General features: G+C 34.1%; 1 protein-coding gene across 3 annotated transcripts in view; it reads left to right on the top strand.

Moving 5' to 3' along the window:
- RASAL2 (RAS protein activator like 2) overlaps positions 1–15,135 on the top strand; it is a 321,407-nt gene that overhangs the window by 81,906 nt on the left and 224,366 nt on the right. The gene's annotated exons all lie outside the window — the stretch shown is intronic.

Genomic DNA, 15,135 nt, shown 5'->3' with positions numbered 1-15,135 from the left:
TCAAGATAGTGCCACAACATTGCCCTCATTTTTAAAGCATTTTTTTGTTAATATAGAATTTACTATGACAGTTTTTTTTCTTTATGCACATAAGTAAAATGTTGTTCCATCATCTTGAAGCTTAATTCTTTCTTGATAAATAATGAGCAAATTCTCATATTTGTTGCACTTCATGTTATGTCCTCAAAACCCCTGGTTGTCTTATTTTTGTCTTCATAACTAGTTTTCAGCAATTACTGTGTGTCTTGGTGTATTTTCCTTGGTTTTAACCTGTTTGAGTTTTGTTGTTGTTTATGGCTTTTAAGTTCAAATTTTAAAAACTTTCAGCCTTATTTCTTCAACTTTCTTTTTATCCTCTCCTTCAGGAATTGTCTGATATGGTCCTATAGACTGCCAGTCATTATTTTCAGCCTTTCCTATGCCCTCTGTATTTTTCAATTGGTATACAGTAGGCTCCCCTTATCTACCAGGAACGTGTTCCCAAACCCCCATGAATGGTTGAAATTTCAAATAGTAATGAATCCTATATATGTACTATGTTTTTACCTCTATATACCTACCTATGATAATGTTTAATTTATAATTTAGACATAGTAATAGATGAACAATAATAAAATTAAACTGTATCAATATATACTGTAATAAAAGTTATATGAATGTGGTCTCTCCTTTCCCACCCCTAAAATGTCTTATTGTATGTAGTATTATAAACCACAATTGCTTTTGGATAACTGAACCCGTAGAAAGTAAAACTCTGGATAAGAGGAGACTACTATATTTTGAATTTGTCTATCCTTAATTTTGCTACAGTTTTCTTTTGTGGTATATAATCTGTTCTGTCCATGAGGTAAAATTATAATTTCAAATGTAATTTTCAGTTTTATAAATTTTGCTTGGTCCTTTAAAAAATGTCTTTCATTTTTTCCTATTATCATGTCTTACTTTAAATTGTTAAGCATATTATAATAGCTGTTTTATAGTCTATATTAGTTCCATTATCTCTGTGCTTTCTGGTATTATACCTATTGTTTCTACTGGTTATGTTTCAGTTTCCCACTTTTTTACATGGGCAGTACTTTTAATTGATTTTGGATATTATGAATTGTACATTGTTTATTATATGATTTTTGTTGTCACCCTTTAGTTATGATTGAGTTTATGTGTTGAGGTTTGATTTAAGGCTGAGTTAGGATAGATCTAAAGTAGTCTTTTTCCTTGGCCTTATTTAGGCCCTCCTATAGTGTAATCTTTTGGGGATATCTGCATATGCTTTGAGTATTAAACAAAGTTTCTTCTTCTTTGACTTGAAGGAATCTCAAATGTCTTTCCAGTTGTGAATGAGTTATCAGGATTTTTCAACTTGTAGCTCCCTTACAGTTTTCTCTGCCAGCAGTCATGAAGTTTAATCCTACACACATGCATCCTAATTTTGCAACCAATACAAGAAAGAATCTCCATACTGATTTCTGGATCTCTTTTTCTGTGTAATTTCCTTTTCTCTGGTAATTTGCTCTGCAAATGCCATCAGCCTTAATCTCACCTAACTCCCATTTCTGTATCCTCAAATTCAGTGAGACCATTGTATTCTACTTGTGTTCCCTCTCTCCCTGTGCCAATATTCAGAAAGTACCTCCAGTTTAAATCCAAGATTATTATAAGGTTTCAGATAAACCTTATGTTTATGTTTTCCTTCTCCTAGAGATCAGAGTCCTGTGCTTCCTGTTTTCTCAAACTGAAAAAAACACTTGTTTCATATATTTGGTCTGGTTTTCTGGTTGTTTATAGCAGGAGGGCAAGTTCAATATTAGTGACTTGGTCATGGGCAGGAAATGCATGCCTAGTTTCATTTTTAGCTCAATATTAATTATGTCATCAAAAGTCTACCAGTAGGGCCTCCCAGGTGGCGCAGCGGTTGAGCGCTGGGCTGTGAAGCTGCCCGCAGCCTCTGCAGCGCCAGTTTGATCCCCGGCCGCCAGCGAGAGTCCCACATGGCGCGCAGACCTCTCCTGCCGCCCGCTGCTCCCCTCAGCAGTGTACTTCGTCATTCTGCCTGTTCTACTCTCCGCTCTGGCTCTGGTGAATTCTCTCACCCTCCCACGCCTCGGACTGTACCCAGTGCTTGTATAAATAAATAAATAAATCTTTAAAAAAAAAATGAAAGTCTACCAGTAAAGGAATATTATTCCACAGGTTATTTAAAATGTTTCCTATCAAAAAGCATGTTTAAATAAAACCTAGAAATAATAAAATCTTTCAATTACATCCTGGCTCTATATTTATTTCAACAACATTTATGGAATATTACTTTTTTTTTTTTTGGTGGGACCCTCCCCTGCGGGGGAACAAACCGGCGCTGCAGAGGCTGTGGGCAGCCTCGCAGCCCAGTGCTCAACCCGCTGCGCCAGCAGGGGAGGCCCCAGAATATTACTATTTATTACTATTTAAAAAGTAAATTATTCTCAGTAATTTTCAAATATATATATATTTGCCTAAGTGTGAACAAAATTTCATTGTATTTAATGAAGAACTGCAGGAAGTACCTAATTTCTTTTATACTATTCCTCAGATATCTCATTTGTTTTGATTCAGTATTTCATAGATAAGGCCACTAAGTTTGCTTAGTCTGGAGCTACATTTACTGGCACAAATTATAAAATAAAGACCCATATGGTAGTTGGAATCATCCAAGATAAAGAAAAGTAACCATAGCAATTATTGTTGCCCATATTCAAAGTTAATTTGTTACCTTTGGAAAATCTGGAGTGATTACACAGATATCAAAGACATCATCATTATCATCCATGAATTACCATAGACAGACAATTCATAATATTCTCCAAAATGACTGTTACATGGCTATATCATTATGGTATAAATCAGGGACTTTCAGCAATAACTGTATTTCTTACAATTACCATAATTATAGTTCTTATGTTCCCTGTTATATGTATCCCAAGTATTCTTAATAAAAATTATTGTCATATGAGGATATAATAACTGATTCCTTGTCTCTTAGTGGGTAAGTTTAAATAAGGGTTGTAGGAATTTGTGCCAACTGACATGTACAAGCACCAGTACTTGTAGATGTGAGAAGTAAAGACCATAATCAAGCAGAGAGTTCATCCTGAGTCATCATTGGTCTCAAGGTCATGCTTCTTAATGAGGTGGGGAATGCTGGTAAACAACCTTCAGCTCACAGGACATTATTACCATTATTCCATTGGCCACCCCACATACCCCACCAAATTCACAAGAATTGAGGCCTAAAATGAATTTGAGAAGCCCTGTTACAGACTATATTTCCTCTTCCTTGATGTTTAGATAACAAAGAAATCAGTGCAGCCTATGTTTATTTTCTTTTTCATCTCACTGTAAACTAACTGCTTGACTTTCTTGTGTTTTTGTCTATATTTTCTAATATCTCAAAAATTGGCACCAAAAGAATTGAAGGTACTTAAAAACACCAAGTTTTGTGAAACCAAAAGGGTATTTCAGTAATTAGAGGAGAAGAGATAGCAAATATATGAAGCACTTTGTAATATCTTGTGATTTTGAACTTTTGCTTTTACTTAAATGCATTCATTAAGTTCTACCTTGTATATTTGTGTCCTACCAAATTATATTGATGTCCTAATTCACTGAAGCAAAAAAAGAAAGCTGCTACTAAGATTTAAGAGGAGAGACTCTATCCTTAGGTTAAATGAACTGTTCTGCATGACCTTGGTAAAAGACTCTTAGTTGAGGTTTTTAATTTTAGTTTATATGCCTTCACTATGTATCTTACATATATATTAAATTTTGTTTTGGTTTCATGGTCTGAGTGGGAAAAACCCCTGTTTTTAAAAGAAGGAATAAGCCTTCACTCTTAAGTTTCCATTTTAGACCATTAGTTTTTAGATAAAGACCTGTCCTTGCTTATATTAATATTTGAATCAAACATATTTTATATCTATATTGTACTTTCGTGCTTTAAATAAAGATGGTTCCCAAAAGGTGCAAGGCCACAAAAGAATGATGAGGAATTATGACTTTAAGTATTAGAAAATTAAGTAGAACAGTATTCTTTCACCATCTAGTTGTTTCTACTTTGGATAATATTTGCCAAAGAATGTGAACCAGCTGCTCCATACTCCACTGAGATGCTTAAGGTTTTTGGTCTGCATAGCTGAATTGTTAGCATGATCCTTAATTAAAATGTATCATGATAAAAATGATAGATGAGATTCTTCCAAAAGTAAGGGGATAAGCCTCTTGGAGGTCCCTCTAGATTCAAAAAGAATTAAAATAGGAAACAATTTAAGAGTTAGAATTAGATGCATGTAATAATAGTATTAATCAGCTATCCATGTGTTTTTAAAATTTTTCAATCTGTTGTGAACTGAAACTTTAGAAAATACAATAAAAATTAATAACTAGAAAAATGAAACAAACTTTTTAATTATTAGATTCAACAGAAATAAAATTACTATTTCAAATTTCTATAAAGATGTCTATACATTTATTCTCTATTTTTGTCTTCATTTTGACACAGTTGTGTCACTAGCACAATTCGTAGTCTTCTAGAGGTCTGAGAATCAAATTTTGAGTAGCACTGATTTCAATAAAAATTATTTAAGATAAAATTTCCTTTTCTATTGTTTACATCTTAGCTGTGACTAAGGACAAAGTCATGTCTAATCTCAGTTGAAATATTACCTTATCCTCAAATCTTTTCTTGACTTCTTCAGGGTGATTTGGGAATCCATCTTCTGTGTCCCCACTACTCTCCATAAAGGACTTCATTATGTTAATTACTATATTAATTCATTTAAAGAAATGTAAAAATAATCCTTTAGATCTGGGGACTTAGGAAGGTTTGTGGCATGTAGTGGGTATTAAGTAAAAATATTTTTAATAAATGAAATTAAGAAATGCATGAATAAATTACAACAAAACCACAAGGCTCTAAATAACACCATGTACTGGACAACAGAAAACTTCATTTTTTGGAAAGAAGATAGTTTCTTAGTTTCAAAAGTTAGACTTACATGAATCAAGTTTTTATAGAAATAACTCTTATTAGAGACAAATGAACATATACACACCTTTCATACCTGCATAATACAGTTTGGGGAAAAAAAGCAAATGGATTCAGACAAAACAAAACTCAAACTTTAACTTGCTAGCTAGGAACACTGGTTTAACCAATTTTTCACAAGATAGGAGGGTGTTAGGATAAATATTGCCTCAAGATTTTTAAGGTTACTCTGCACTCTACTTAAATCTTTTTTCTTCTTGCCCCTCCAACTGTAAAGGCTTGGTATCCTGTCATACTGCTGCAATCTGTTTTAATGTATATTTGATGACAGCCTACTGAGTACTATGCCAGGCCTCTGGAAGAATACAAAGGAATTTGAACATGAGGAGATTAAAATCTTGTGAAGAAATCAGGAATACATATAACCAACTAAATTACAAAAATATATTTTATAGAAAGTGCAAACTCACTGTGATTAGGGAAGAAAACTTGAAAATATGTTTAAATTATTTAAAATTAAAGGTGTTTATAGGATGCTTTTCAAATCTTGATGTTTCTGCTGAGACAGTCTGGGAATATGCTGAGAAAAGCTGTTATAGCTGATATATCTATAATGAAATGGATTTAATATTCTCCTTAAAACATAAAACCAGAGAGAAAGAGACATTATATTGACCTGGCTAAGCAACTATCACTAAATGAATAAAGTTAGCATTCAATGCTAGAAATGAATTTAGAGGAAGTGAAAATCATGAGGAATTTAGAGGTGTGCATTTTTCGTATGCCTTTAATGTATAAACAAGTAGGCAAATGAATGTATAGGTTTTCACTACTTCCCCCTCTAAGGCTGTACAACTATTTCCTTTGCATTCCATTCCTTAGAGACTGCTTTAGAAGATGGAAGAAGTACAGAAGTCTGAAGTGCTAGGATGCTGGCACTGCCCTTGGGGAAAGTTCAGATCTTGCTTGCATCACTTCTTGGGTATGCACACATTTCCAGTTCCCACAGAGAAGCTGATCCCTGGCAGAAGGCAGATAGACACAGCCAGACTGAGTCACAACTTGAGAATCAGGGAAGTTATTTTTTAAAGGAATAAAGGCCCTTAGAAGGATCAAATTTCTATAGTTAAACAGGAAGTAATGAAAATATATTTAAATCTGGATTACATTTTGAGGGAACCCATTCCAACAATTGCAGATTATTTTGCCATGAATCAGCTTGGATTTGTGTGGTAATTACCTCTCTTGTATTTTTTCCCCTTTATTATTTTTTTTAAAAAGCCAAATATATTTATTAAGATAAAGTTAGTTTACATGATTGTATTTTTAATTTTTATTTATATATTTTTTACATCATTGTTCATTTTTGTACAATGTTTGCTTTCTCATTTAGCAGGGAAGCGGGGTAGGGGGGCCTTTCATTTTTTGATTCTCCTTCACAATTATCAACTGATCATCTTCTATTTTAACCTTACCTGCCAACTGTGGGTTGCTCTCTAAATATCATCCAGGGGATAAGCACAGTTTATGTTATTAAGTGAAAATTAAAGATTATAATGAATGCTACAAACTTTCCTGTTTTTTTCTAATTAGAAATTTATTGGAAAAGTCTTAAAATAGTAAAATAAATTAGTTTTTTAAAAATAAATTTGAGTCCACTATTTGGAAAGAGTAAAAAATAAAACGTACCGTTCTAAAAAAAGCAAAGACAAGATTTTCTGACATTATGGTTTGTAAATATTCTATTTGGAAATTCCTTAACTTTTTTTTTATTTTAGTAACTTTTTTCCTCATCTCTTCTTCTTTCTGTATATCTCTCTCTTTTCTCTAAACAGCTACCACAGATATTTTATATATTGCTTCTTTACCTAGATTTAAATGTCTTCTATGAGAGGGACATAATTTTTGTTGCAAACTTATATTGTACAAACTTATTTCGTATAAACCTTGTAACAATCATATATTGCCTCATACATATATGAGACTTAAATAAATTTAATTGCAAGCAGTTGACACAAAGAATGGTTTTAAAGTTTCAACATAGATATTTTGGGTTCAACATGCCCACCAAATGTTTGCTGCCACTCAACCTGCCATATTTGAATGATGAAAAATAAAAACAAAAGTAAAAATAGTTATGTAGGACACTGTAAGGGATGTACCTCTAAGACTGTAATTTGAATAATTTAATAACTTTCAAGAGCAATTTTGACCCTACTCAATTTTAGCATTACTCATTTATTTCAAAACCTAATTCCACTCCTGCCCTATTCCACCTACAACAGGTCAACATATACAATGCAGTTCCACTCCAGTCCCTTGCATATTTGACTAAAATAAAGCGAAGGAATATTAAATGACTTGTTCAAGGATAGTCTACTACATGAAGGTATTAAAAAAGTAATTAGTATAAAATACTATATAATGATTTTCAATAAATGGTAGGCTTTACTATTCTTTAACACAATTATTTTCCTTCTCAAAAATGTAGTGCAGAAGATAAATCACTTCTTTTTTTGACATTACAACTGTAGAAAATTATTCATCATACTAGACATTATTTTCTAGATAGAACTCTTAAATATGATGCATATATCCGAGAAATAAAAAAGGGAATTTTAATGAGCTGTGTATTAAATTAATTGAATCCTGGATTCATTATCCTAAGACTCTTATGATCATAAAAGAATAAAGGTTACTGACAGTTCCCCCTCAGTCTGTATTATACTCAGTAAAAGTATTAAAAATAACGGGAAAAATCAAGCCACAAAGCAACTTGCAGCTCAGTCATAATTCTGTGTGTTTCAATGTATAAATCAAAGGACTACCATCTAAAATAAAGAACTCTCATGAGTTAATAAGAGAAAGACATGCCACCCCAATAGAAATGAGTAAATAACTCCAAAGTGGCACCTCACAAATGAGGAAATATAAAGTATTAATAACTACTTCAAAAGATATTCAACTTCAATAGTAATCAGAAAAATGAAACTTAAAATACAAGGAAATACTATCACACACCAGCTCAGTCATCATTTTGTAAGGCTGTCATTAGTGTTAAAGGAGATGTAGAGCAATAAATGCGTTCCTACACTATGAAAGAACACTTTGATTTTATCTGGTGAAGATGAACATGCTCTTAATCTTGGATCCGGCTACTCCACCTCTGCGTATTTACCCTAGAGAAATTCTTGAATATGTGTACCAAGAAAAATGTATTAGAAAGTTCATGGGAATATTGTTCATAATAGCAAAGCTTAGAGATAACTCAAATGTTCATTACCAGTGGATGGATAAGTAATTCAGTGGTAAATTCAGAATAGCAGAATGTCTTACAATAGTGAAAATGAAGGAACTATAACTACATACATCATTGTATATGTGAAGGGCAACGAGTTCTAGTACAGACACTTAGATTTGGGGAGGCAAAAATTCTCACTTCAACCACCAGAAAGCTGACCAGACAAAGTCAGGCATTGCCTTCAGCAAATGTAGCATTCTAACATTGTCCTCTCTGCACCTTTGGTGGTTTCACTGTTTCTCAGCCATATGCAAGGCATAATGCCCTCCTAAAAGGATGATAGAAAATAGAATATTTTGCATTTTAAAAATAATCCCTAATGAAAGCTATGTGCTGGTATTGATGATGAAAGTAAATAATAGAAAGAGATGGTTTTTAAGGCAAATATACTTTTCCATAAATTAACAAGCAGGGCATTAAATTCTGAAACACCTTTCTTGACTTATAGTCTGTATATTGATAGAAAGAATAAAGGCAGTTTATGAAGTTGTTTCATGTTTTTTTTTTTCAATTAGTGTATAAAATTCTTTTTTTTTAACTGACCATTTTATTTATTTTTTTAAAGATTTATTTATACAAGAACCGGGGTATAGATTAGAACGCGGGAGGGTGAGAGAATTCACCAGAGCCAGAGTGGGGAGCAGAGCAGGCAGACGGACAGAAGACACTGCTGAGGGGAGCAGCGAGCGAGTGAGGCAGGAGAGAACCGAACCATGTGGGGTTCTCCCGGGCGCAGGGAATTGAACCGGCGCTGCAGAGGCTGCGGACAGCTTCGCAGTGTGGCACTCAACCGCTGGGCCACTGGGGAGGCCTTAGTGTATAAAATTCTTATAAAGCTAAATCATTTGACATTTTAATTTCAGTTGCAAATTAGGCTATACTTTCTTACAGATAATGGAGTACATTTGCGTTTCATAATCAGAGGAATATGTCGATTTTAAATTAATTCCTTCACCATAAATAGGGCCTATTATATATCCATGATAAAGAAGGGAAAAATATTAGAATTATAAATTGTAAATATTTAGTCAAGCAATTAGTAAAGTCAGTTATTTGTTATATATCAGTCCTTCAGACACTGTTAAAGTTTAATGTAAAAGTAGGTACTGTATTAATTAACAGGCTATTAAATTTCTTAGAGAATTTTTTGTAGTGTTACTTTTCTTACACCTTTATTAACTGGCATTAATTAAAGACCAGCTAGAGTCACAAGTCAGTTTTTCTTTTATATTCCCCTACCAGCACACACCTTTTGTTTTACTGGAGATAATTCCTTCTTTTTTTTTTTTTTTAATTTTTTTTTTATAGAGGCATGTTTTATTTATTTTTTTATTTATTTTATTATTTTTTTTTTATAAAGAGGCACGTATTTTATTTATTTATTTGTTTGTTTGTTTGTTTATACATGCACTGGGTACAGTCAGAAGCGCGGGAGGGTGAGAGAATTCACCAGAGCCAGAGCGGGGAGCAGAACAGGCAGAAGGACCGAAGCACACTGCTGAGGGGAGCAGCGGGCGGCAGGAGAGGTCTGCGTGCCATGTGGGACCCTCCTCCGGTGGCCGGGGAGCAGCCGGGGATCGAACCGGCGCCGCAGAGGCCGCGGGCAGCTTCACAACCCAGCGCTCAACCGCTGCGCCACCAGGGAGGCCCGAGGCATGTTTTATTTATTTATTTGTTTGTTTGTTTTGTTTATACATGCACTGGGCACAGTCAGAAGCGCGGGAGGGTGAGAGAATTCACCAGAGCCAGAGCGGGGAGCAGAGCAGGCAGAAGGACCGAAGTACACTGCTGAGGGGAGCGGCGGGCGGCAGGAGAGGTCTGCGCGCCATGTGGGACCCTCCTCCGGTGGCCGGGGAGCAGCCGGGGATCGAACCGGTGCCGCAGAGGCCGCGGGCAGCTTCGCAACCCAGCGCTCAACCGCTGCGCCACTGGGGAGGCCCATCCTTTTTTTTTTTTTTGGAGATACTACTTTGGAAACTTTGTGTCTACCACCTCCTATCTCTTGTTGGTGCTCTCTAGATCTTCTTTGTGACCTATTCTTGGGCTTTCCCCTAACTGCTTCTCTGCATTAGATATCTAATGTTCTGGATCCCCTCTCTTTCCTCTTTTTTGGGTTACTTTGTATTTTGCTGGGGCATAACACCAGGTAGCTTCCTAAGAAGTGTTGCACTGGGATCAGAGTTTCTGAATCCTTGCATGTCATTCTGGTCTAATGACACTTTCATTATTTTGAAGGTATTAAGTATAATTCATGAAGAGTCCAGTATAATCACTTTTATTCCTTTCTTTTTGGTGATATTTTCATCCCTCTCTCCTTGGAAGTCTTAAATTCATCAATTGATTCCCAGTATTCTGGAATAATTATGATAATGTGCCCTACTTGGGTCTTTTTTTCATTCAGTAATTGGTAGGATCTTTTAATCTAGTGACTTGCATTTCAGTTCTAGGAAATTCATTCTTATTCTGCGTGTTTGTGTATGTGTGTGTTTGCTTATTAATCAAATGTTAGGCCTAATAGATTGCCTTTTTGTCTCCTGGGTTGGTTTTTCTGGTTGTTTTTTTTTTTTTTTTTTTGGACAGAAAATGCATTTCAGTAACTGGTCAGGAGGATTAGTTTTTCTTTAAGCTTCTTAAAAATACAGGGTAAAAAGAAATTTTTGATTTTTCATGTTCTCCTGAGAGATATCATTTATGCAACATCAAAATAAACAGATTTTTATTCTTTCTAGGACATTTTTCCAGCTTTGTTTTTCAAGTAGTCTTTGAGGTTTTATTTCATTTTTGCCTTTTTATTTTATTATAACTTTTAATTCCCAGAAGCTCTTGTAATATAATTGCTATTTTTCTACAGCATCCTGTATTTTTTTTTAACAGAGAAATATCTGCATGCATCTGTGATGGCAATAAGAGGTTTATGTTTTACTTTAAAGTTCAAAATTATTTTTCCTACTTGATCTCTATTTCTTGGATTCTTTTTATTTATTTCTGTTTGAAATTCTTTGGGCTTCATGAAATTGTGAATTTATATCTTTCATCACATATGGAAAATAGTTATTACTTTTCAAATAATATGTCTTACAATTCTTTTTCCTTTTCTTTCAAAATTTCAGTTTGTTAAAGATTTATTTATGCATACAAGAGCTGGCCTACACCTCTGGTGTAGGCCAGAGGTGCTGGGGGTGAGAGGTTTTGCCAGAGACAGAGTGGGGAACAGAATAGGCAGATTGACTGAAATACACTGCTGAGGGGAGCAGCAGGCAAGACAGGAGAGGTGTGCCATGTGGGTCACCTCCCTGACTGGGGATCCTACTGATGTTGCAGTAGCTGATGCTTAACCCTTTGTACCACCAGGGAGGTCCCTGAAACTTCAATTTGACATGTTAAGCTTCCCCCCTGTAACATCTAGTCCTCTTTATGCTTATTTTTTTACTCCTGAATACTGTCTGTGTTTTCATATTTGAAGTGTTTTGTGTTCCTTGCTTTATTCTGGGTAGTTTTCTTTGACCTGATTTTCTCTTCAACAGTATCTAATTTTTTTTTCTGAGTTCTAAAGCTTTTATTTAGTTATTTTCTAATCGGCCTTCATAGTTTTATAATTTGTACTATTTCATCAAATTCAAGCTGGGGTTTTATTTTCCTATGTATTATAACCATGTAATTATATAAACATGGCCTTGTAATTCATTACATGTCTTTGTTAATTTCTTTATTAATATTTATGTTTTTGCTGTCAGTTGGTTTTACTTGTTTTTGCTAATGATTTTTGTCTAGTGCATTCTTGTATGCTGAGAATTAGACAGTATTACAATCTTTTATTGAATTAAAAAAAAAAAACTGACAACTCTATAAGTTTTTCACAACTCATTTATTAACCAAACAAGCTATTATACAGGCCATTTATTTCATCTCACTTAGTATAAATGTTTGCACATTGTACTTCAAAATGATAACCGGGTGCTGCCTCACACCCTACTGGTGAAATAACAATATATGGTATGTGTACCCTACTAGCCTTTCTAAAATATGAAATCTTCTCAATTCTCAAACATGTTTTGCTTGAAAGATTAAACAATAGTGGATATATTAGAAAATTTATTCCCAGAAATAATTTGAGACCTCCAATGTTATGTTTCTCTCATTGAGATTTTTGTTGGCATCTCAAATGCTGTGTTCTAACAAACTGGAATAACCATAATCCAATTACAAGGCTAGAGATTTTTGATAAATTACTTAAAAAATGATGCTTATATAATTTATTAATTCTTATATTTTTTGTGTGTAATTGACTCATTTAATAGTATGTAAAGCCCTTCTTTATCCCTGATAATAATTTTCCTTGTTCTGAAATCAGCTCTGTCAGAAATTAATATAGCACTTCAGTCTTCCATGATTAGTATGTTGTTAGTTATATGTGTTGTCTGACATTTCTTTCTCCATACCTTTACTTTTACTCTATATGTGTGTTTATATTTAAAGCAAGTTTCTTTTTTTTTTGAATATTTATTTATTTATACTAGATCCAGGGTACAGACCAGATGCACGGAAGAGTGAGAGGGTTCACCAGAGACAGAGTGGGGAACAGAACAGGCAGACTGAAGAAATACACTGCTGAGGGGAGCAGTGGGCGAGACAGGAGAGGGCTGCCGTGCCATGTGGGATTCTCGCCTGCAGGCTGGATCGAACCTGCACTGCAGAGGCTGCTGACAGCTTCACAGTGACGCACTCAACCACCTGCGCCACCAGGGGAGGCCCTAAAGCAAGTTTCTTGTGGACAACATATAGTTTGTGTTTTGATCTATTCTGACAATCCCTGTCTTTTAATTGGTGTATTTAGACCATAGATCCTTAAAGTGATCATTAATATACTTGGATTAATATCAAATGTACTTTATATTTAGTGATTAGTGTTACTGTTTTGTATTCACTGCCTTTATTCTTAGTTTAAAAAGACTGATAATCACCTTAGCAGTCATTTATGATTTTGTTTTTATTTTGAAAATATTTTCTTATTTAAAATGACACTTGTCTGTTGAAAAACTCTTTAGTCCTTCTAGACATATCTTTTCTTTTAAATGAGAAGCAGTTGTGTACGTGTCAGGTGTGCCTTTGCCTTCTACTACTTAGAAGGGAGGTAGTTTTTGCTACAGGAAGTGTTTCATCGGGAAGCAGATGTGATCCAGTGATAGGAGATGGGAAGGGGATGTTTTGTTATTAATTACTTACATTGTGTAAACAAGGACTTTGTATTTTTGAAAGATGTCTTCTTCTCATTAATAGAAGCGAGTCCTATTTTTAAGCTTTTCATGAGTTGATCTAAGAGGTATGTGTTCCTGTTGTAGTAATAGAAAACCAGATTCTTTATTAACTGTAGCATATGTCATGTCTTCTATTACAAATGAACATGTGGGATATATGCACTAGATTTTCAGCATAGAAAAGGTGTGTCTTAAGATAGGAAGTGTGGTCACTACACTCTTTGTAAACTGAGAAAGCTCAAGTTTTGCCTTTTCATCTCTACTTGCTTCCCTAAGTTGAAATAAATCTAAGAAGACATTTTAATGAGAAACTGATATCATATCTTAAACTTTAAAAAGAAAGAACTTTTGCATTTTTACAAAGCAACACTAGAATACCTGTGGATTTAATGTCACAAATATCTTAAAGCCTGAAATTTTCAGCTGTATTCTGTGGATAATAATATGGAAATAATTTAAGTAGGTTATGGAATCCTGAACTAGAAACTAGGGTAAACATGTCTTTAACAAAACTGGGATCACGCTCTACTTTTTATAGTAGATCTTGCTATTCTACCTTATATCTTGGACATTTTAGCACATAAATTTATTCCTTAAGTTTCATCTTTTTTTATGAATGTAGTCTACACTCACAGTTAAAAATTAAAACTGCAGAGATATAAGGTGATATTTCAGTTGTACTCCCCACAGGATATTACTCTTAAAAATTATGTGGGCCTTTGTAGCACATATAAATAGATGTGTTTCTTTTGTATGAACAGGTACTTGATTTATTTCATCATTCTCTTATTAATGGTAATTACCATCATTCTTGTTGCTTACTTCCATTAAACAATGGTGTAGATTATAAAGTGCAGAAATTTCTTTGATTTTTAATTGTGCTTTAAGTTATGTTGTAGTCTTTGCTGTTCCCCCAAGAGATTTGACCAGAATATGTATGTATGTGTGTGTGTGTGTGTATATATATAAATATATGTTTAAATATTTATTAGCTTAAGCTTTGGAAACAACCCAAATGCCCAAAAATAGATGACTGGATCAAGAAGATGTGGTACATATACACCATGGAATACTACTCAGCATTCAAAAAAGATAAACACCTGCAATTTGCAGCAACATGGATGGCACTAAAAGGATCGTGCTCAGCAAAATAAGCCAGAAAGAAAAAGAAAAATACCGGATGGTCCCACTCATAGCAGGATTCTAGAAAACTTGAACCAGGGAAAAGAATAACTATAAGAAAGTAAAAATCAAAATCAACAAACAACTATGAACCAGAGACACTCTGTGGGGGCTGGGGGCGGGGTGGGGAGGGATAGGGGTCAAAATAAGGGGGTCGCAATTGTATGGGGAATATAGAAATAAAATCTATAATATAAATAAATAAATAAATAAATAAATAAAAATAAATATTTATTAGCTTTTTATTTTCCAGTCCTTGGGATAAGTTCTATATTCATTTTTATTTATTTTTTTACATCATTGTTCATTTATAAACAATATTTGCTTTCCCCCCACCCCCTCAGTTGTAGTCCCCATATAATTTCCTTCACTAATACACC

Source organism: Talpa occidentalis, unplaced genomic scaffold (genome assembly GCF_014898055.3).
Source record: "Talpa occidentalis isolate TD23 unplaced genomic scaffold, MPIMG_talOcc4v2.1 talOcc4.12, whole genome shotgun sequence".
Classification (NCBI taxonomy): Eukaryota; Metazoa; Chordata; class Mammalia; order Eulipotyphla; family Talpidae; genus Talpa; species Talpa occidentalis.
Note: the sequence above shows the minus strand (reverse complement) of the source record. Positions and strands in the feature narration are given on the sequence as shown.